Source organism: Leucopleurus acutus (assembly GCF_964270905.1).
Source record: "Leucopleurus acutus genome assembly, chromosome: 20".
NCBI lineage: Eukaryota > Metazoa > Chordata > Mammalia > Artiodactyla > Delphinidae > Leucopleurus > Leucopleurus acutus.
In genome coordinates this window covers 10394690-10418455 of record NC_139162.1, presented here as the reverse complement: position 1 = coordinate 10418455, position 23766 = coordinate 10394690, and the positions used below count along the sequence as shown (strand labels likewise).

At 41.6% G+C, this 23766-nt stretch overlaps 1 long non-coding RNA gene across 1 annotated transcript in view; it reads right to left on the bottom strand.

Annotated features, from left to right (window-relative positions):
• LOC309976463 overlaps positions 1-23766 on the bottom strand; it is a 95892-nt gene that overhangs the window by 6900 nt on the left and 65226 nt on the right. The window contains exon 3 of the long non-coding RNA XR_014326990.1: positions 23338-23450. This is a non-coding gene — a long non-coding RNA (uncharacterized lncRNA). The remainder of the gene's footprint in view (positions 1-23337; positions 23451-23766) is intronic.

Sequence of the window (23766 nt, the reverse complement as noted above, 5' to 3'; positions counted from 1 at the left end):
GAAATAAGTCATACAGAGAAAGACAAATACTGTATGTTCTCACTTACATGTGGAATCTAAAAATTAAAACAAATGAGTAAAATAGAAACAGACTCACAGATACAGAGAACAAACTAGCAGTTACCAGTGGGGAGAGGGAAGGAGGGAGGGGCAAGATAGGGGTAGGGGATTAAGAGGTACAAACTACTATGTATAAAATAAATAAGCTACAAGAACATATTCTACATCACAGGGAAATGGAGCCATTATTTTGTAATACCTTTAAAAGGAGCATAATCTATAAAAATATTGAATCACTATGTTGTACACCTGAAACTAAGATAATATTATAAATCAGCTATATCTCAATATAAACAAAGAAACAAACAAAACTGATTGCAATCAGTTCTGGGCAAGCTGGGGTAATCACACTCCAGCCTGTCTTTCCACTGAATGCAAATATCAACCCTGGACAGAATGCGTGGAGCAGTTATCTAAGAAATATATGGTAGCAGGCAGATCAGGGAAGCAGAATTGGAAGTATCACCAAACTGGTGGTAATATCCCCACTTTTTCTCCTGAGTGTCACCCAGCCCAGACACACACACAGCTCCAACCCAGAAGTGGACATTGGTGTGAACACCGGTATTCTGACCCAAGGATTAGGAAAGGGGGCTGCAAGGATCAGAGACAGTAAGAGAAGTCCCTTTCTCTTTATTTAAAGTTTCTGTCCCAGCTGCTGGGCAATCCTGTCACATTGCAACAGCAGCAGCAGACTGGGAAGATGCCTAAAACTGAGGAAAGGGAATCCTTTTCCCTGACCAGACAGCATGATTCCAACAGCATTAGGCAACTAGCCATTACATTTTTTCCTCTCTATCTTCAGCAAACACTAAACACAATAAATTTTTAAATAATCATACCCAGACATATCATAACATGACTTGAAAACTAAAGACAAAGAAAAACCTCTTAAAAGCAGCTAGAGGAAAAAGGCACATATAAGGGAACAACAATTCAAATTTCTATAGATTTCTCATCAGAATCCATGGACACCAGAGAAATGAGAACTCTTAAAAATTTCTGCAGGTAAAGAACTGTCAACCCAGAATTCTACACCCAGTAAAAATGTCCTTCACAAATGAAGGTGGAATAAAGACATTCTGAGATGAAGGAAAATTAAGAGGATTCATTGTCACCAGAATCTTCTCTGAAAGACATGTTAAAGGAGGTTCTTTAGACAGAAGGGAAATGATACTGGGAAGAAACGTGGAACATCAAGAATGCAGGAGGAGCACAAGAAATGGTAACCATCTCAGTAAATAAAATAAAGTAGTCTGCTCCTCTTTAGTTGGCCAAAATATGTATGATGGTTAACACAAAAATTATAACACTGACTGATGGAGTTTTCAACGTCTATAGATGTAATTATACATATGATGCAAATATACATATGATAATTACTACATATATATTACATATAATATATATAAATATGTGTATAAATACATATGATAAATACACTACATATAAATAAAGAGGGGAAAGGCAAAAGTACCTATATTGTAGTTAGGTTTCTATACTCCATTTGAAGTTGACAATATTAATTCTGAGCGGAAAGTGAAAAGCTAAGTATATTATATTATATCATGTTATACTATATTATATTTTATATTGTAATCAACAACTAAAAATGAAACAAAAACAAAACACAAAAAAACTTTTAAAGTGATACAGTAAAAATCTCAATAGAAAAGTTAAAATAGAATACTAAAAAAAAAATCGAATAATCCAGAATAAAGCAGAAAAGAGGAAACCTATAAATGAAAAACAGAAGGAAGAAACAGAAAACAAAAAAAACAGAATGGTCCACCTAAATCCAAACACGTCATCACATACACATGAAATGTAAGTAGACTAATCACACTATTTAAAAAACAGTTATTGTCAGAATACATTTTAAAAATAAGATCCAAGGATATGTTCTCTACAAGACACACTTTTAAATATAATGCTGTAGGTAAGTAATAATAAAGGGATGGAAAAAGATGTACCATGAAAATACTAATCAAAAAAAAAAGGTGGAGTGACTCTATGGATATCAAAGTACACTTCAGAACAAGCAAAATTACCAGAAATAAAGAGGAACATGGTATAATGATTAAAAGGTCGGCTGACAAAGAGACATAACAATCAAGTGTGTATTCACCTAAAAACAGTTTCAAAATACACGAAGGAAAAATTAACAGAATGAAAAGGAGAGACAGAGAAATCCACAATTATATCTGAAGACTTCAACCTTCTCTTTCAACAATAGATTGCATGATTAAACAACAACAACAAATCAGCAAGGATACAGAAGAATTAAACAACCCTCAACTGACTTGATCTAACTGGCCTTTGTCAATTGTCAATTGTCCCATTACCAAGACAAGAAGGACACTGTATCAAAAGAACCCTAGCGGCAGAAAAATGGTATTAGACAACATCCTGGACAAGTTGCTATCCTGGATGGATAGCACGCGTCTTAAGTCCAGGATTAGCCCGACTGGTGACGAAGAACAACAAGCCCTTTCTGGGCTTTCGTCTTTTTACCTGTGGAACAGGCAGCTGGTGGACAGGGCAATGAAGTGCATGTTAAGAGGTTGAAGACAGACAGTCTAGGTTAAAATCCTAGCTCTGCCTCTTACTAGTTGGATGAGCTTGGTCAAATGCCTTGACTACTTCTCTAGTCCTCTTTATGCTTCTCGGTGTAGCACTCCCACATTCATATGTAAAAGAACACACAAAAGCACCTACGCTACATGGGGAGAGGAGGGGTGTGAAGTGGGAGGTGGGCGGGGAGAACGAGGTAATCTCAGTATCACACTTAAAACAGAACCTGGTCCATGGTAAACAGACAACAAATGTTATTATTAAAGCTATTATTAATTCCAAAATTATTGAGATAGAGCAGTGTTTCTCAACCTTTTTATTATTGCCTCCTTGAGAAGCTGTTTTCTGACATTTCTGACATTTTTTTTCACCTAATCTTCTCCCTGAAATTTTAATACCACAGATATATACTGTATATCTGTGTATGTGCTGTGGCTCTTTGGAGAGCCACAAACCAGTTTAATATTTAAGAACCAATTTTCACCCTCTTGGGAGAAATATTACCCCTGTTGAAAATGCACATATTAAAGAAATCAATCTCTAACTTTCTATAATTCTAAATTGGTATAGATCATATTATAAGACCTTTAAAATTACATATTTATGTTACATAAAATGTGAATGAAAGTTGCCAGTGGAACTGTTTATTTATTGTTAAATTACGCTAGGCAGCATTTGGGCGTATAATGGGTTAAATCAAAGGGTTTGGGAAAGGCTCCCTAAATAGTACAGGCAGGCAGCTGGCCAGAGACTCGGTCTCATTAGATAAATATCATTACATCCTGGAAATATATTTATGGTTAAGTTACTGGTATACACTATGAGTCTGAAGATTTATGAGATTATAAAAAATTTTTAGTCATGAAGAATATGAGAAAATGAAATATTTTTCTTTTAGTCATGTAACTGGGCAGATTGAAATGTTCTCCTAATTTCTCTTGACATATAGCCCATCTCTCATTTGCTTATAAGGGTGTCTGTAACTGCAGCACCTGTCAAATACTTATTTCCAATGATCAACGATCACATTGCAAAGACAGCCCAACCTCATCTTGTCTTTAAAGGTGGAGAAAGAAGCCTAATACTAAATGTCTCTTCTGGAGCCAAGAAAGCATGTATTTTCTCAGCCCCTAAATCACACATTGATGGTAAAATAAGGCCCAAGCAGCTGTTTGGAATACTCCAGCCTTTCATTCCTTACTGACCTTAGAGATATTCAGCCTAATCTTGATAAATTAGCAGAGTATCACTTAGCCTTCACGTTGGCTTATTTTTTTTTTTCCCTTGAACTTCTTCTGCTGTGTTTTTTCTTCCATTCTGGTCATAATGAGTTATTTCACATTGGTTCCACCTCTGATGCCATCCAGTTGACAATTATTGAAGTATTCCGAATTATTTCGGAAAGAAAGAATATAGTGATGTCAGAGAAGTAAGCTGACCAGTTTCCCAAACAGGGAATGTCTTCTGGGAAGATCACACTCAAGGTCAGATTTTCACATGAAGGAATTTCCATTATCAGTTGATTGTGACTCTGGAACTGACTCAATTTAATCAAACTCCTAAACGATTAATATAAATCATAACGTCAAACTTCTGGTTTTAGTTTCTGGCTTTATTTGTTTGTTTTGTTTTTTCTTTACTCTGAAGAAAACACCTATCTAGTGACTGAAAAATAGATGTCTGTCATTCAGATCGTACCTACCCAAATAGCAAGGAACACATGGACACAAATTAGTAATTGTTAGATCAGAATGTAATCCCCAATAAAGGGGAAGATGCGTGGGAAATGATGACGTGGAATAGCAAAGACAAACAGTTGACATGTGTTCCACTATTACCCTTACTGAACCAATGACAGACATTGTTAATCAATCACTGCGCAGTTTTCATGATAAGCTCTGATGCGGCCCTGTATCCGTCCCACAGAGTACTCGAGGCAGCCCCATCCAATCAATCAGTTATTATATGAGATGGAATCTTATATGCTATATTGGCCTAGAGAGATAATTAGTCCAAGCCATGGATCTCCTTTTTCTGCCATAAGGCAGAGAACTCTTCACTAGTTATCAGAATTTATATCTACAGCTGGTTTCGTACTCTTCTCTCACTGCTGGGACTAGAAAATTATTGCCATATTCTCCTTTTGTTCTGGTGGAGCATATCTGACAGATAAAATTAGAGAGATAGAATAACGTTGAACTTTAGGAAAAAGACTTTAGTGATGAAACCTGAGCCTCTGTAGTATTTGTTGAAATCTCCACGGAGATTTTGTGCTTCTTAAAAGCACCGATGCTGGCCATCCAGGAAAGGGAACTACCCAGCCCATGTGATTCCACGGTCCTGACTCTGGCATTACAGATAACGCTGACTAATGGCAGCCTTGCTTGATAAGCGAGGACAGACACAGTACTCAAGACTTCACAATAGGGTGCTCTAGACTGCTCCTCCCAAGCAACTAGATATGGCGTGGCAGGCAATCGTTAGAGTTAAACAATTCTCTCTCCTTCTGAGCACGGTAGAAAGACACTGAACCGACATTTGCCCAGTCCCTTTAAGGTAAGTGTGGCCAGGGGACTTTATGGGCCAATGCTACTGGAACTGAAGAGACACAAAGCTCTAAGAGGCAGTTCGTGACTTAACTGCATCAACCACGTGGCCTGAATCATTCTACATGGTAGGTGCAGTATCAGTTTGGGGCTTACAGGGATGTGGCTTAAAGCCTTCAGTCTACCCACGATAAAAACCATGATGGTTAATTTCATGTGTCAACTTGACTGGCCACGGGATGCCCAGATTAAACATTATTTCTAGGTGTATCTGCAAGGGTGTTTCTGAATGAGATTAGCATTTGAACTCATGAAGCCAGTCAAGCAGATGGCCCTCCCCAACATGGTGGGCATCTTCCAATCCACTGAGGCCAGAATAGAATAAAAGGCAAAGAAAGGCGGAATCTGCCCCTTTTTCTCCTGCCTCAATGTGTGAGCTCATTTCATCTTCTCCTGCCCTCAGACTGGGATTTACACCATAGGCTCCCCTAGTTCTCAAGCCTTCAGATTCAGACTCAATTATACCATCAGCTTTCCTCGGTCTCCAGCCTGCAAAGAGTAGACCACCAGACTTTTCATCCTCTGTCATTGTATGAGCCAATTCCTCATAATAAATATGTGTGTCTATTACTGGTTCTGTTTCTCCGGAGAACCCTGACTAATACAAGCATGTAGACAGAGCAAGAAGTAAGCCTCTGTTCTGTGAGGCCATCAAGATGGAGGGGTTGTTCCTTCAGCATAACCCAGCCTATTCTGAGACATGGTACAAGGGAAACTCTTTTGCAATCCTTGCAAAATCTTTCTGGGAACTCTCAATAGGAAAAATTTGGCCTCCTCAAGGTACCTTCAATTTTGGCAAACTTTAAACATATAAGCAGATAAAAATAAGCTCTCTTGATACTGGGGGATCTTTTGAGATGAGATCTTGAAAGAGGACCAGAGAGCAGGTTTGAACACAATCGGGACGAGAAGGGGGAAAGAAATGAAGGAAAAATACACATGGGAACAATTCTTCAGGCCTCATGAAAACTTGTGCTGATCCCTGATTTTGTATTTCTCCAGGACAACTGGGCAGGGACCCAAGCCAATCTGTGCTGGAATAAGATACACTGAACCACAGTGAGTGTGTTGGCCCCAGAACTACCATTGAAAGCAAGATGGGGAGAGGAATGGTTAAATGTTACCAAGCATCATTTTCTGGGCAAACATTGAATTTTTTTGTTGTTTACATGTCCCTTCCACAATAGGAAAAAAATTCAAATAACTGGTTTAAAGAGGGCTTGGTGCTACAAAAGATAGTATTTTTTTTCTGCCTAGCTTTCGCAATATATAGTACTTTCAGGCCATAAAACAGTTTTCAACAATATGATTACAAATTTTAAGGGGTGCTACCCCAAAACTATAAACTACAAATGCAACTTCTAAGAGTGCGCACAGTGCCAAACAGTACAATTCTTTATATAATGGAAAACACGTTTTCTCGGGTAAAGTAGACTGCTGATACTTTAAATAATGACATAGTAATTAATTCCCAAACAAATGAACTGAAGGCGCTTCCTTACTCCCCCCAGCTGTGATTTTCTTATCAAGGATATGTTTTAGAAGAAGACTTGAAAGTGATAATGTCAACTCACATAAAAATACTGTGCTTTCCCAGTCAAATGTCATCAAAACTACACATTCAGTTACGGTTTTATAAAAGTATAAGGTCCCGGGAATGTATTTCATAATTGTGCGTGGCACTTAAAAGATTTACTTTTATAAAACATTCCAAGGGAGAAATTCAATTATTGGAGTGAAATTATGAATAATTTTTCCCTTCAAATCAGATATTTAGTATTTTTATGAATGGCGTAGATTAATTCATCCATTGATTTCATCAAAAATATTTCTAAGCCTTATCAGTCACCAGGTTCAGTTCTAGATGCTGAAGCTACCACTGTGAATAAGACAGACAACAACCATGGACTCACAGAGCTTACACTCCAGCGGGGGTAATAAATGAGCAGAAATGATAGACATAGATGGATGGATGGAGGGAGAGAGAGAGAGAGAGAGAGATGGAGGGATGAGAGGTGTCACTAATGATTTCTTATTATATTACATATATGTTCTATAGTCTAGGGATAAAGAATGATGGTCAGAGGTACTATTTGAATAAAAGAGTCAAGGAAGCCATCTCTGAGGAAGAAACCTTTGGGAAGAACCCTAAATGAAATGAGGAAGAAGATTCCAGGTAGAGGGGAGAGTTAAGTGCAAAGACTCCGGGGCAGAAACTAACTTGGAATATTTAAGATACGGATCTTGAGATGGCAAGATCTAAGATGGAACAAAGACAAAAGACAGTAGAACAGTGTGAAGAAAGGCATCATAGGAGGCAAGGAGGTCAAAGACAGAGGACCCAAAGCATCAGCTGGTTCATTTTGGTGGATGGTCCCATATCCTTTAGTTGAATGATTTTTCATTAATTTTGAATCTAATCTTTCTTATCTGTTAATGTAAAGCCCAAGATTTCACTCTAAATGCCATGTCTGCCTGTCCCTCAAGTGTTCGATATATAGTGTTTGTATTGTTATTTGGTTCTAAATATTTTCTAAATTCCACTATGGATTTTTTTTTTTTTTAGTTGAGCAATGCTCTGTTTGAAGTGATGCATTAAAATTGCCAAACATATGGCCTTCTATACGTGCCCATTACATGACTGTGCTGCTCAGATCTGTATTTTCACTGACGTCTGTCTGTTTAATCTATTGGTATCTACAAGAAATATGCCTCAATCTCTTAGTACACTTTTGTATTTGCCCATTTCTCCTTGTAATTCCGTCCATTTTCTGTTTTAAATATTTTGTGATTATCTTGTTACTTATACACATTCAGGGTCAACTTTCTAGTTCCTTTCTGGTTAGTGATTTCCTTTTATTAGGATTAGACGAATCCGAATAATGTGTTTTACCGTACAATCTGTTCTGTCCAACATTAATATGACCATTTTAGTTTTGCGTGATATATATTTTTCCATCCTTTGACTTTCAACTTTTCCATGTTATGATACATTTAAAATATCTCTTGTAAACAAAAAGTGGCAGGTTTTCTTCCCAGTCTAAGAATTGCTATCTTTTAATACATGAACTAAGAAATTTACATCTATTATGATTATCGAAATATTTAGATTTAATTCTATCACCATTTTTTTTTTTTTTTTTTGCGGTAAGCGGGCCTCTCACTGTTGCGGCCTCTCCCGTTGCCGAGCACAGGCTCCGGACGCGCAGGCTCAGCGGCCACGGCTCACGGGCCCAGCTGCTCCGCAGCATGTGGGATCTTCCCGGACTGGGGCACGAACCCGTGTCCCCTGCATCAGCAGGTGGACTCTCAACCACTGCGCCACCAGGGAAGCCCACCACCATTATTTTTAAGACCAATTATTTTGTGAATCAAATTCCAATGACAACTTGATAGTGAAAATTCAGATTATACACCCAAGTATGGCACAACCTTGTGACTTTGTTTCCTGTTGGAAGGTTTTTTTCCCCTATACAGACCCCCAAACAGCACCAAGCTCCTGGTTGTCCCTCCAACTAGGGAGCACAGCTTTTCTACTGCCCCGTTCACACTGAAGCAGCACTTCCTGGTTTGAGGGTCTCCATCCCAAATTCCAGCCTTGCACTGCCCATAGGGTCACTGCGTCAGTTTGCTAGGGCTGTCATAACAAAGTACCACAGATTGAGGGGCCTAAATAACAGAAATTAATTTCCTCCCTATTCTGGAGGCTAGAGGTCCACGAGCAAGGTGTAGGCACGACTGGTTTCCTCTGAGGCCTCTCTGCTTGGCTCACGGTTGGCCATATTCTCCCTGTGTCTTCATATGGTCTTCTCTCCGTGCATGTCTGTGTCCAAATCCTCTCCTTAGAAGGCCACCAGTTCTACTGGATTGGGGCCCGCCTAACGACCTCCTTTTAACTTAATTACTTATTTAAAGTCCCTTTCATCAAATACAGTCACCTTCTGAAATACTAGGGATTAGAACTTCAGTGTATGAACTTGGGGGAAGGACATAATTCAATCCACAATAGGCAGCCTCCAAATCCAATCTGCCAGGCTGCCGGAAGTGGAGGTTCTGAGGGGTCTTTAATGCCTCTCTCTGAATCTAGTTTAAGACCAAGCTCCGCTGCTAACATTTCTAGGAAGTTAATCCTGGTCCGATGCCCCTGGACAGCATTCAGAGCTTCCTCATCCAAGGCACTGTGTACATACTGCCCTTGTCATGCTGTATAATCATTGGCTACATATATCCTAATAGAGGAGGATGGTACGATAACACTGGTGATGACGCAGCCCCGGGCACAGGAACACTTTGAGGCAGCTACTTTTACTAACAACCTTTTAAAAATAAAGAAGCTTTGTCACAGAAGGTTAATTAATCCACCCAAGATCACAAGGCTAGGGAGTGACACCATTAGGATTCAAACATGGGTCCTCAGGCCAGAGTGCACATCCTTACACCACTATTTACTGACTTTGGAATCCAAGAGACTAGGTCTGAATTTCAGCTCTGCCACTAAATTATCAGTAAGCCTCTGAGAACGTTGCTCTAAATGTACCTCCTTTGCTCCTTTAACAAATACTGAGGACCAGTGATATGGCACTCGGTGAGACGGGGCTGGGGATGCCCAGTGAGCAAAGCCCGGCATGGACTTTGATCTCGTGGAGCTTACCGTCTAATGGGGGAGCTGCCCCTGGGCGGACGGTGTGGGGGGATGATTTCAATGAGGTCAAGTTATAAACCAGGAAGAAGGCCCTGAAGGACAGGAATGTGCTACAAAGTAGAAACCTGCTGTAGAACTGGAATGGCAGGGACGTCCTGCTGGAACACATGGATACCAGGAGGAGAAACTGGCAATAACTAAGCAAAGGGTATGGTAAGAATACAAAGAGAATATCCCCAAAGGAAGAGCACGCCCCAGGGTCCTGTGGCGGAAGGGGGCTGGGCAAAACCAAAGAAATGGAAGAAGATCCATGTGGCTGGAAAACAGAGAGGGAGAAAGAAGGTGGTGTGAGATGGCTCTGGAGAGGCCGGCAGGGAGAGAAAACGCTAAACCTCTCTGCAGGTTTCTACCAGAAGGGTTTTACCACGTTTAACTCATCCATAAACTGTCAGTAATACAATAATAATTCCTTCCTTGAAAGGCTGTAGTGAGGATTTGCTGGGGGGGGGGGAACTATGACAGATGTCTGGGTTGTGGTCAGCACTCAGCCATCAGTCTTTTTTTCAGTTTTTCTCAACTGTATTTCTTATAAGGAATGTCTAGTCAACAGTCTTGTCCACTGGGGTTTTAGCCCTCCTTTAAATTGATTTCCACACAAAATGTAGGACATTGGTATCTCACTCTGCGGCCTGTCCTTTCAATCTTTCATTTGCATGAAAATTACTAGATCAAATAATGTCATCCTGCAGAAAAACCGCAATTGTGAAATCAAGCAAACCTTGCAAAAGTGGCCAAACCAGAGGATTTGCCAAATGCCACCACTACCAATTAGAAGCGAGAGTGATTTGGGACAACATCTTTAAGAAAGAATAAGAAGTCTTTCTTCCAAAGAGTACCACAAAAACTCTCCTTTTAAGATGTTAAAAAAATAAAATAAAACAAAAAAACCTCTCCTTTTATAGAGAGAACAGAGGGTAGTGGCGTCGAACCGTATTCTTCCCCAGCTTTTGGTACAACCGAGTGCTGAGGGCTGACGTGGCAAGTACCACATTTTATTTCGTGCTTCGTCATCTTCTCTAGGGCTATATGCTCCCTCACTTCTCATAGGTAATATAAAGAACTCCCTCTTTCTCGTCTTTATCAGTTATAACATTTGGAACCATCAAGCTCACCACTGCAAGGAGATTTAGGTTGAGAAGGATAGCTAGACTTTGCAGCTCTGACTCTGTCCTAAGATTTTTATTTCTTATAGGAGTCCTGGTGCGACCACCCCACTGGCCTTGGGTAGGGTTGGAGCAGGAGAAATGACTCATACTTTAGCCTAAATGTGGACAAAAGACCCTTCTCTTTATACCCCATAACTTAACTGAGACAATGTCAGAAGAGTCGCATCCGACTTTGCTAAAAGGGAAATCAACACCAAAACCAAGAGTACCTAGAGCGCAGACAATCTGTTTATCAAGAATGACCAGCTCACTGTCAGCTTGTGGCTCCACGTAGCTGAAGGCAACTCCAAACTTCTCGCCTCTCTTTAACTCTCAGCACCTAGGAGTTCATGCCTACGTATCTGAGATCTTATATGCTCTACCTAAACACTGAGCCCAAAAGCGAGAGATCCATGTCTCCTTTGTGGTTTGTCTAAACCAATCTCTTCCTTGGTTGACTAACAGCAGGAATAAAATTCACTTGTAGCCTCACCTCCTATTCCTCCTTAGGCTCAGGCTTTATTGGGCATCTCTCTGAACAAACTTAGAAATGCGACATCCACATACCCATCAGAAGAGGGTCATCTCCTCACAAATACTCCATTCTCCAAAGCCCAGTTTTCTCAAAAAATGGGAAAAAACTGTGCCACGGAAGATAAGTCTAACACCCACTCATCATTCTCTTGTGATACATTTTTAAAAACGCAGGTGCTGCTTTCAAATAATTATATCTACATTCTATTTCAAAATACTGTAATAATTTTCAAGCTGTTATGTCTGTCTTCTCTAGCCTCCAAATACCTTTATTTACTGAATTGTGCAAGAATAACTGTAAGATAAGTCAGAACAGCCTGTGACCCACCCTCTCTAATGAACTATAACATTAGGCTGTGTCTGAGTGATCTTTTATGCAGCTATGATTGTGCACATCCTGGTGACTCTGTCTTGAATCCCTTCTGGTAGACACTTTTCAAGTTTTTTGGCTTCCCAGCATCTCAACTTTCTTCTAAGTTTGGAGAATTCTCCCTGTGTCCCACTACAGAAGCTGCAAATGTCAGGTACTTCTTTTCCCAGACTCCCTTGCAGCTACAGCGTGAACACGTGACCCAGGCTCTGCCAATCAGATGCACCCACAATGGACTCTGAAACAGGACCCAGCGGTACCAGGAAGTGGGACCATCTCAGGCAGCAATAGAGGCTGCAGCAAACTTGAGCTCCCAGGACACAACTACAGGGCTGTAAGTCCAAGTATTCAGGGCTTGTGCTTTTCTGCCGAACCAGTTCTAGGGTATGGTTTTGACCTTTGTCTCTGTGTAAATCGGAGCCTGGTTTTTAGCCCTCCTAAAAATACCCTTTTAATAAATCCTTCTCTGCTTAAATCAGCCAGAATCAGTACCTGGAATGTCCAGTTAAGCGTCCTCACTACACTTTTCTTACCTGGAGAACCAGCTCAAAACTCCCACTAAGTGGCTGATAAGTGAAAATAGGAGGCAATCACCTGGCTATTATTGGTCTAATTCCTGCAGATAAACAGGAAAATGGATTAAAAACAAAACAAAACAGACCAATCTCCTACTTCGGAGCCTATAGATCCAGGTCAGGATGCTGTTCTCCTTTCTGTGGAAGCACAGATTATCCTCCCAGATAACTACCCATCAGTCTGATAACAATACTGTATATCTGTAGCAACACACAGAAAATTATTTGCAGTTATGATGAAGGTAAAAATGCTTTTTAAAAAATGCTTTCCACTTTTAAAAGATGGAAACCCTCAGCTGAAGAGAGACTTGTTTTTTTCAGGTGAATATTCTGGACCACAGGTTTCTGCATGATTTTGCTGAAAAGTAAACGACATGTCATGGTTTCAGAGCAGAAAGAGACCATGCCAAGTGAGTCTGCATAATCCTATCCTTCAGTTTTGTCACAGACTCAGGGTCAAGTGAATCGTGTTTAATGGGAGAAGTCCTCTCTCAAGTGCTGAGGAGTAAGACCTTTCCAGAACAGAGAGTAAGGCCCTGTCACCCTCCAGGGTTATTCTCTCCTCATGCCCTCTATATTAACCCAAAAGCTTCTGTCTGGGGAATCCTCCCTTGCCATGCCGAGGATGGAGACACACAGGGTGTCCTCTGAGCAAACTTGGGAATGTACCTCATCACATTGTCACCAAGATTTTACGACAGAGCAGTGAGCAATTATGTGCAAACAGATTCACAAGTGGGCCATTGTTTCAGGCTGTGGTTACTCATATGTCAGTGTGCTTCCAAAGTGCATGCTTCTTACCAACGGGGTCAGCAACAGACCCTTAAATTACATGGTTGTGGGTATAAACAGAGCCTTCCAACCCTGGCTCTCAATCAGAACAAAATTTGTGCTGAGGCATAAAGAAAGTTTTGTGCTGCTGGGAACGTTCATCCAGAGAAATCTACAAACAGTGAGCTGCTTTACTACAGATGCCCAAGGGGACCTTAAGATAATACTTTGCTATCAGTGAGTTTCAGGCAAAATTTATCTCCTGAACTGCCAGTAGAGAAATCCTACCTAGAATCCAATAGGATAAATGGGGCTCAACCTGCTTGTCAATTTCAAACAATGGGTGGGTGGTCCTAAGCATTGGCTTGGTGGGAAAGAGTCCAAGATTGATTAGCAATGTCTACCCTGGGATGGGAAGTGAGTTCCATGAATTTTAAAAGCCCTGTCACCCGATGTCACAGTGTCAATTAAGCATTGCCTGATTTCCTCAATTCAGTCCTGAAATCTCCGTCCTTGGAAACTCCAGAACTGTTTCCTTCTGCTTCTCTTATAATACTAGATTCCACTCTACTATTTGCACGTTTCCATTTGCCTCTTCTAGCTCTTTAATTCCCCAAGGCAAGAAACTTCAGCTTATCTACTCCTGCATTCCTCTCGGGTTTTAGCAATCTTCCACCCAGCCTTTTACCTATTTCTCAATTCTGCAGCAAGTGTGGAATTTCTCCTCTGTTTTGGAATTGGTTAGACTGGAAGAGAAGCATAGATAAGATCCAGTCCGTACCTTCAATAAGCTTATGGCCTAGTGGACTACTTACTGAGTGAATGAAGCAAAAATTGTATTCTGGTTCCCCCACTGGTGTGATCTGTGCTAATGACCATCTCTTAGAGGGGTTGGTGGTTTATTACTTATGAAGTAGGTTTCCATATACATTGTACTCTGATGTCATCCCAGTGAGATGGACAGAACAGTGAACTGAAGTCATATCAGAATGGTTAAAAGACTTGCCCCCAGTTTCACCATGATATGTTTTCACAAATCAATTAAGGAATGTTTTTGAAAGTAACCATGAAGCAAATGGCTCCATAGTGCTGTGACCTGAAGGCTGAGCTCTGACAATCATCCCAGCTTCAAACACAGAGCAGGAACCTCAGTGTCTGGATTGGCTGAGTGACAGACACCACCACAAAGATGTCCACATCCTAACCCCTGGAACCTGAGAACATGCGAGGTTTCATGGCAAAAAGGGAATTAAGATTTCAGATGGAATTAAGGTTGCTAATCAGCTGACATTAACATAGGGAGATTATCTTGGATTTTCCAGATGGGCCAAATGTAATCACAAGGTCTTTAAATGGGGAAAAAGGAGACAGAAGAGAACCAGAGAGACGCCAGCATGCGGAGGACTCAGCTGGACATTGCTAGCTTTGAAGATGGAGGAAGGGACCACAGCCAAGGAATGCAGGCAGCTCCTTTCAGGGCTCGAAAAGCCCCTAGACCCTCCTAGAGCTTCCAGAAGGAACAGCCCTGCCAACACCTTGACTGTAGCCCAATAGGCTCATTTTGGACCTCTGACTTCCAGAATTGTAAAGTAATAAATGTGTGCTGTTCTGAGCCATTAAGCTTGTGGGAATTTGCACAGCAGCAGTAGGAACTGAATTCAGAGTCCCTGTGAGCAAATCAGTTTCAAAATAGCCTTCTTCACAAGATGTGTGTGTGCGTGTGTGTGTGTGTGTGTGTGTGTGTGTGTGTGTGTGTGTAATAAAAGGATATATACACAGGGTCTTCTGCACAGCAGAGCAATCACAAATGTTACTTCCCTCTGTCTTCCCTTGGAAATATCACATCCTGAGAGTCTTTATATTTTTATCACAATTGAAGCAAATTTTGGCCTATACGATTCTCTGACAACATTCCAAAACACTGAAGAAAAATAAACAAGAAATAAAACTCTTCTTCCAAGAAAGTAGGTCTCCACCCTAACTATACATGAGAATCACCTGAGGGACTTTTAAAAAACAGAGATGCCCAGGCTCTCTCTCGGACCAATCACATCATTCTCTCCGGGAGCGAGTCTCAAGCATAGGTCTTCCTTTAAAAGCTCCCCGGGTGATTCTAAGGTGAGATGAGGGCTGAAAACACCCCCCCAAAGCCATGGAGGAGTTTTTACAGTAGAACTGGGAGCGCAGCTCTCTTGATCCTTCACCCCTGTAATTGTCCCTACCACGCCCACAATATGAGTTCCCAGCACCTTCTCCTAAATATACTAGTTTTCCTGTTTTGTATTTACTCCAGAAAGCTCTTGCCAAAAGAAAACCGACTCAGAAGTCCAGTGGATAAAAGAAAGACGAAAATGGGATTTGGGAGCCAGGAATCCTTCAGATTCCAGCCTTCTGAATGTCCTCTGAAACCAAAATTTTTGTTTATCAGTTAACCCTGGAGGTGGGCTGGACTTGTGTACCTGTCTAGTGTGGCATGTCCCAAACCGTACACCGCAGACCATTAGATCCTCAGGACATTAACAGATGTTGTCAGAAAAAATAACAATAATGGGGGGTCTATGATCAAATATCTTAGAAAATCACCATCCACGCTCTCCCACACTTAGATATTAAAGGCTCTGAGATGTTCTGCAGTTGAATACGCGCGCACACACACACACACACACACACACACACACACACACAGAGTTTAACCTAATACTTCCTAAACTTACTTGACCAAGGAACTGTTCTGTTAAGGAATACCCGTCATCCGGGGGACCCAGTGTGGAAACGCAATTCCTTCTTGTGAAAGATCAGAAAATGGGGGCTTAGGGTATGATGTACTTTGCCCAAGGTAAGGAAGCACCGTCTGCCAATGCCTCCCTGTCTCCCCCTGAGCCACCTGGACTTCCCTGACCTGGGCTATTTCCAGCTCACTGACAGCTTCCCAACCCAGGGTGCCTATGCTTTCCATCACTGGCTCTGCCCGCCTCGAAGCTCTGCTCACGAGGGGCCCTCTTAGTGGCTTTTCCCCTCCCCCCGCCCCAACCCTACTTCTTCACCCGTGCTTCCCAGGGTCAGTCTCCTAGTGACCCTCCGCTCCACGCTTTCTTTTGCAGGAACACAAAGAGTTATTCACAGAGCAACTTACGCACAATGACCTAGATTTAAGGTCTAGTTCAGACACTAAATAGGTGATTTTTTTTAAAGATTTAATTTTTTTAGACCAGTTTTAGGTTCATGGCAAACATGTGCAGAGAGTGCAAAGATTTCCCATATACCCCCTGCCCTCACACGTGCATAGCTCCCCCATTAGCAACATCCCCGCTACAGTGGGACCCACATTACAATCAGCGCAGCTACACTGGTACATCCTTATCACTCAACGTCCATAGTTTGCATGAAGGTTCATTCTTTTTTTTTTTTAACTTTTATTGGAGTATAGTTGATTTACATTGTTGTGTTAGTTTCAGGTGGTCAGCAAAGTGAATCAGTTTTACATATACATATATCCACTCTTTTTTTTTTTTTTTAAGATTCTTTTCCCGTACAGGCTATTACAGAGTACTGAGTACAGTTCCCTGCTGTATAGCACAAGAGGGTTCACTCTTGATGTTGTACATTCTGTGGGTTTGGACAAATGTATCGTGACATGTATCCATCATTACAGTATCATACAGAGTAATTTCACTGCCTTAAAAATCCTCTGTCCTAATGACTGGGTTTTTTACAAATGAAATCAGATTCAAGCTCCAGATTCCAAGTTTTCAGCAGACATAGACATTTCCTCTTGAGACCAGCAGTTAAATTCTACTGTCAAAATCAAAAGAGTTTAAGCTTTTTCTTCCTTCTGACACTAAAAAAATTTTTTAAAATGTTTTTTGAGAAATAAGGCTGCGTTAGAGATAAAGCATTTTTGCCTTATCTTCAGAAGCAGGGCTTCTCCATTTTTGTGCCCACTGGTGAAAGGTCACAGACAAATAATCAGTCATGTTGCTAGAATGTTCTTTGAGAGCTAAGAAGGAAACAGAAAAGCTTAAGAAAGTTGAACTCAGGAATTTCTGAATAGGCTGCACATCTGAGGTGGCTCCAGGCAGCCAATTTTTTTTTTTTTTTTTTTTTGAAAACAGTGAATAAATTGCTCAAGAAATTAGTTGTCAATAGCAGGGGTATGAAAACCCAGCCAGAGCTCTAAGTTTGGCCAAGGATCTCAAACTCTTTTCCAGATTTGGGGCTCAGTAAACTCTAACACACTTTCCCCAGCAACTTCTTTTCCCCTTTAATTTCCAAACCCTGAAATTACAAGAGAACTTTGATATATGCTTTTTAAACATTAGTTGATATCAAGCAAGCACATAAGCGTTTTCTGATTATTGTTTTAATGGAAGGATTTTCAAGAAACTAACATTTGATTTCGGTGATTGCGATTTTTTCCCCATATTTAAATTTTGCACACTCTGTATGCCGAGGGTGGACATTTAAGGTTGAAAGCTCGTGAGAGAAACTTACATTTTCACAGGGAGGGAGGGAGACACAGAGAGAGACACAGAGAGACAGAGAGCGGGGGAGAGGGAGAGAGTCTACAGGAGTTTCAGGAGACCTACGCTTAGAGCGCTGGGAGGAGAGAAATATCTAGTAAGGTAGAGAAAATGCAGCCCTTGCCTTTCACCTTGGAGGAGACTGATGCTGTCTAAGGCCAGTTGGACAACAGTCAGAACAGGCATTACAAATAGATGAATAAGTTGTTAGAATCCGTCTGCTCCGCTCTGAATATTTTCAGGACTGACTGGATCCAGAGTTGTGTGCTTCAAAACACAACTACATCTGACTGCTCTTCATCAAAAGTCACGGCTGCCTAGAAATCCATTCCCAGAAGTCCCGCTCTTGTGCCCCATGAGGGTGTGACCTGTCACTCCTTCCTAACTGCCTTCTCGATCCTCAGCTCTCATCATAACCATTGCCAGAAACTTCCCACCATCTTGGGGTCTGACCTCAATCCCAGACAAATGACCAGACCATCTGACTCTCCACTAGCTTAGCTCTGAAATCAGATTTTGTTTTGAAGGGCGGAGAGTCCATGTGAAAATGTTGTTCTCTATCATCTTGACCTCACACCGTGGAGCTCCTGCTAATGGCAACACCAGCTCATCCCCCCATTTCCACCCAAGCATCCCACTAAGCATCTCTCCATGGACATTCTACCTACACAATACAGTGCTCATCACCTTGCAGGTGCAAACCACCCTCTGTGGATTACATAGGGGGTCTCCTACAGGGAATGTTTTGAGAGAGTGATGGAAAAAGTCCCCTTTGACCAAAAATGACTCCCTCAGAAGCCTGCCATGGGACTGAAAAGTCCACCATTCTTTTCTCTGGATTAAAACATGGAAGGCAACTGTCTAGGGAGATGGGGAACTGGTGAAGTCATAATCGACCACAGGTACGCAGGCTAAAATGAACTTATCGAGTTTGCTCTGGCCACCAGCAGGGCTAATGAAAATAGATCATGGACACAAAATATTTGTTTAGATATGACAAGGAAAGATGCCTGGGGCACGTGGGGCTGAGCAATCAAAATGTTTCTCCTTAGAAAAGGGAGCCCGCCTGCACTGTTGGCGGGAATGTAAACTGATGCAGCCACTATGGAGAACAGTGTGGAGGTTCCTTAAAACACTAAAAATAGAGCTACCATAGGACCCAGCAATCCCACTCCTGGGCATATATCTGGGGAAAATGTTAATTCAAAAAGATACATGCACCCCAATGTTCATAGCTGCATTATTTACAATAGCCGAGACATGGAAGCAACCTAAATGTCCATCGACAGATGAATGGATAAAGATGTGGTACATATATACGATGGAATACTACTCAGCCATAAAAAAAGAGTGAAATAATGCCACTTGCAGCAACATGGATGGACCTAGAGATTATCATACTAAGTGAAGTAAGTTAGAACAGAGAAAGACAAATATCATATATCACTTGTATGTGGAATCTAAAACAAAATGATACAAATGAACTTACTTACAAAACAGAAATAGACTCACAGACACAGAAAACAAACTTATGGCTACCAAAGGGGAAAGGGGAGGAGGGATAAATTAGGAGTTTGAGATTAACAGGCACAGGGAACTATATTCAATATTTTGTAATAACCTAAAATGGAAAAAGAATCTGAAAAAGAACACATACGTATGTATTATATATCTGAATCACTTTGCTGTACACCTGAAACTAACAACATTGTAAATTAACTATACTTCAGTGAAAAAATGTTTCTCCTTAGTTATGGGAATAATAAGGAGGTGGGCAGGCGTTAGGAGACAAAACAAGAGTACTACGTGCCCCTAGAAGAACCTAACCCCAAGGAGAAGACACACAGGTAGGAAACGATGATGAAATGACCATGAAAACAATGCTGCAGTCATCATTCAGGGGGAAGACAGAGTGTTAGACATCTACAATACAGCCACTGATTGGATTATCATGATCCTTATACCAGGTAGGTATTCTCATTTCCAGTTTACAGATGAGTATACTGAGGCTCATAGAAAATTCATCCCTTACCTTATTCACACAACTAATAAGTGGCAGGTTGTGGGTTCAAGCCCAGATCCCCCTCCAAAGTCATCATCATTCCATTTGGTCACACCATCTTCCTAATAATGTCTTAGTTGTAGTATAGCTAGGGGCGCACATATGTGCTTTCTCGGGGAAAAAGAAAGACAGAGAAGGAAAAATTCCACTAGGTTTAAGACTAGAGGCTTGGCGCAGAGAAGCAGCAACGTCACTGAACTCAACGGACGACTGTTCCTTAGCCTCACGCCCCACGATTCACCTAAGCCTGCGGCTCCCAACTGGGTACTCAGAGGTATTGCAAGGGGTCTGTGTATCCATATGTACATTGAACCTTGTCTGCAGACAACATACATCACGGACATCTACTTCTGTGCCTGATAATATACCAGTTGATTCAAAAGTGTTATTGAATTCACAGGAGGTATTTATCATTGTATATTTCCCAACCCAGGAATATTAAAAGCATAATTAGAATCATATGAGATGGGAGTTTTTGTTATTAAAAGGGGATTTTCAATCCTACAATCCAGAAATTCCATTCTTAGATATATACTCAACAGAAATGCAGCAATGTGTTCATCCACAGACATTATACAGGAATGCTCATGGAAGTGTATTCATCATTTCCCCAAAGCGGAAACAACCCAAATGCCAACAGGAGTGCAGTGGATAAATACAGTGTCGAACAGTTATGCCACGGAATACGATGCAGCAGCAGATGAGAACAGACCACAACTGCACACAACAGCAGGGTGAATCTCACAGTGTGATGTGGAGCGAGGAAGACAGAGACCTAAAAACAACCCTCTGTGTGATTCCACTTATATAATATTCACAGACAAGCGAGACGAATCTGTGCTGTGCAAAGTCAGGAGAGAGTTTACCCTGAGGTGTGCAGTGGAACTTGAGTGATGGGGGCCTGTAGTGTTCTGTTTCTTGATCATCTGGATGTGGGTTACGTGAGTGTATCCAGTTAATGAACATTCCTTGAGCTGTGCATGTGATTTATATGTGTTTTTATATTGCTATTTTAATAGAAGATTTTTTAAAACAGAGGCAGTCATACCTATAAGATACATGACCACCGCTCTCTGTAAAGGTTCATCCCAGCCAGGTGCCTTCCTATTTCCACCCTGGCCATCTCCCCAACTTCAAATCCCCCACCCCACCCTCTCTGCCTATAAAAACCATTTCTTGTTCTTTCAGACTCAGCTCTGTTGCACCACCTCCAAGGAACTCTCTCCCATTCTCTAGCCAGAAGTGAATTCTTGCTCCCCAAGCCCCAGAGAGCTTTAACAGCGATTTCTCTGATGACAAAGCAGAGGTCCCCAGAGCCTAGCATAGCACAGTGCTTGCCAAATGATAGGATAACAACAAAGGTCTTCTGTTGTTATAATAACCTCCACGTCTTAACCTCCTAAAGAAGGATTTATGTTCACCTTACTTCCTGCCCTCAAGAAACTCATAGTCTTGGAAGAAACGTATGTCTGCTAACTTTGTATTTGCTCACCAGACCCAACCCATTACCATGCATCCAGCAGGTGCTCAGGTAATGAATGAAGACATATGTCACCTGTAAAAAGAACTTGCAGTGAAAGATACCTGGAAGATCTCAGCAATTCCAGATCATACATGAACAAAGGAAAACCAAGAAGAATTCGATGTGAACATTGCCCTCCCCCCGGTGGCTGGTATTTTATCGGATTGATACTAGACTGAATACCCCTTTGTGGGTCCAATGATCTCTACAGGCAAAAATGTGCTTTTCTTTTCTACAATAAGAAAACTGAAGGGTGCTGAGATGTTTTGATCGTGGGGATGAAAAGCTCAGCCCAGTTCCAAGGCCCTTGGATCAACCTTGGCACACACTTCCACCACGAGGAAAAGGCATCCGACAACAAAACCGGCAAGGCTACAACCCAGGAAAGATGACAGAAGTGGTACAGACGGATAAGCCTTCAAATCCACTTCAGCCTGGTGCCCCAGGAGGGGCCACGGCATTTCTGAAGGGTCCCCAGAGAGTGTCCTCAGTCTACCCTTCTGCCTCCTTCCTTCCCTTTTTCCTCCCCTTTTCTCACTAACCTGCACAGGACAAATTCACTGTGAAATGATTTTTTTTTTTTAATTATTAGGGCAAAATGAGCGGGGCTGGAGTGCTAAGATTCCTGAATTAATAATATTGCTGCCATCCGTGATTTGGGCTTTCTCTTTTCTGTTGGCAGAAGCCAACACATGAGGAGATATTTTCCAGCATCACAGTCAAACTGTGCATTTTTAGATTTGTGGGCAGGCTGAGTGATCTCCAGCCAGAGTCTCAGCCCTCAGTCCTACATTCCAGTGTCATTCTCTGACCACAGCATCATTTCTGGTCTCCCCCAAGTCATTGCTTCGGAGAAAATGAAGCGTGTTTTCAGAATTTAATTTAAGAATAACCCAGGCAACCTAAGGCCAACTGACAAGGTAGTGGGTCCAGCCAACAGAAGGAAGGGCAGACATTGAAGACAGACGTGGTCAGCACCTCCCACCAATGAGACCTTTTATGCCTGCATTGAGGATTTCATCGAAAGTTGGAGTGCAGGTCCAAGCAGCTTCAAGTGCCCACATCTTTTGCTTTTTACTCCAATCACAAGAAAACAGAGCATGTGAGTTAAAACGTGTATTCCAGGCATCATTACCATTCAGGTATCAGCTGGAACTGCATTTCTCACGGAATCCTAGCCAAAGCCTTGTTCAAGCTAACACCCTTCCTTCAAAGATTTTACCGCAATTGTCATCTGCTAATAGTTACTTGGGCAATCCAGGGGGGCAAGGATTGACGTTGTCTTGTTCATGGCATCGGTGGTACCTGGGAAATACGTGGTATAGTTAACACATGCTAGTTGGCTACACAGACTACTAGGACACAGCAATCAGCAACCCCCCACCCCCCACCCCCCCCGCACCATGGTTAGAAAGCAGGGAAGCAAGAGAAGTGTTTTTCATGCTCGTGGTGAATCCATGATCAAATTTTCCTTCCTTTTTCTTTCTCCCAGACTTCAGGGCCCCAAAGTGTCTCCTGTCCCTAACTTACGGTACCACCATCCTCCAAGTTAATCGGTTTCAAAACCTAAGAAGCATCATTGGTTCCGTCTTCCTTGTCAGTCTGCCTACTTCCGACTCATTGATGCTACCTCTAAAAGCTTTCTTCCAGCCGCCTGCCCCTCTCCTCCAACTCGTATCACTCCTACCCAGGGTCTTGTTCCCCCTCTCCTGGACATCGAACTGGCCTCTGACCGTCACTCTTGCTTTTAACCAAATCTCTTCATTTCTAGCTAGCAGATCATTCTCGGTACTTTCAGATCACCCCCTCCTAGAAAAAGCACTCATGAATTCCTCACACTCAGGAATAAAATGTATGAATTTTATGAATTACATGAATAAAAGGTAAATGCCATACTTTGGAATACTCCTCGGTCCCCAAGCTGTCTCCAACTTCCCTCCAGATGATCTTTCTATGTCCAGTTGAAATGCCATTTTCATGCAGGAAGTCTTTCCTAAATCCATCTCCACCTGAAAATGCAACCAAATGCTGTCACCACATTTTTGGGAATTTTGTAAATGTTTAATTTTATAAATTCTAAAGTACCTCCTAAATCGTTCCTATTAGTCTGGAAAGATCTTCCAGCCATAATCTAGATCATCTTGGTCTTTGTTTACTCCCAAATGCCTAACACTATGCCTGGCACAGAGTAGCTTTTCAAAAACTATTTCTGGAACTTAATTAAATTCATTCCTTCATTCATTCTTTCAAACGTGCAGTCTCTGTTTACCAACCCCACCCCAGGGATAAGATGTAGAATAATTACGTGACCTCAGACACATAACT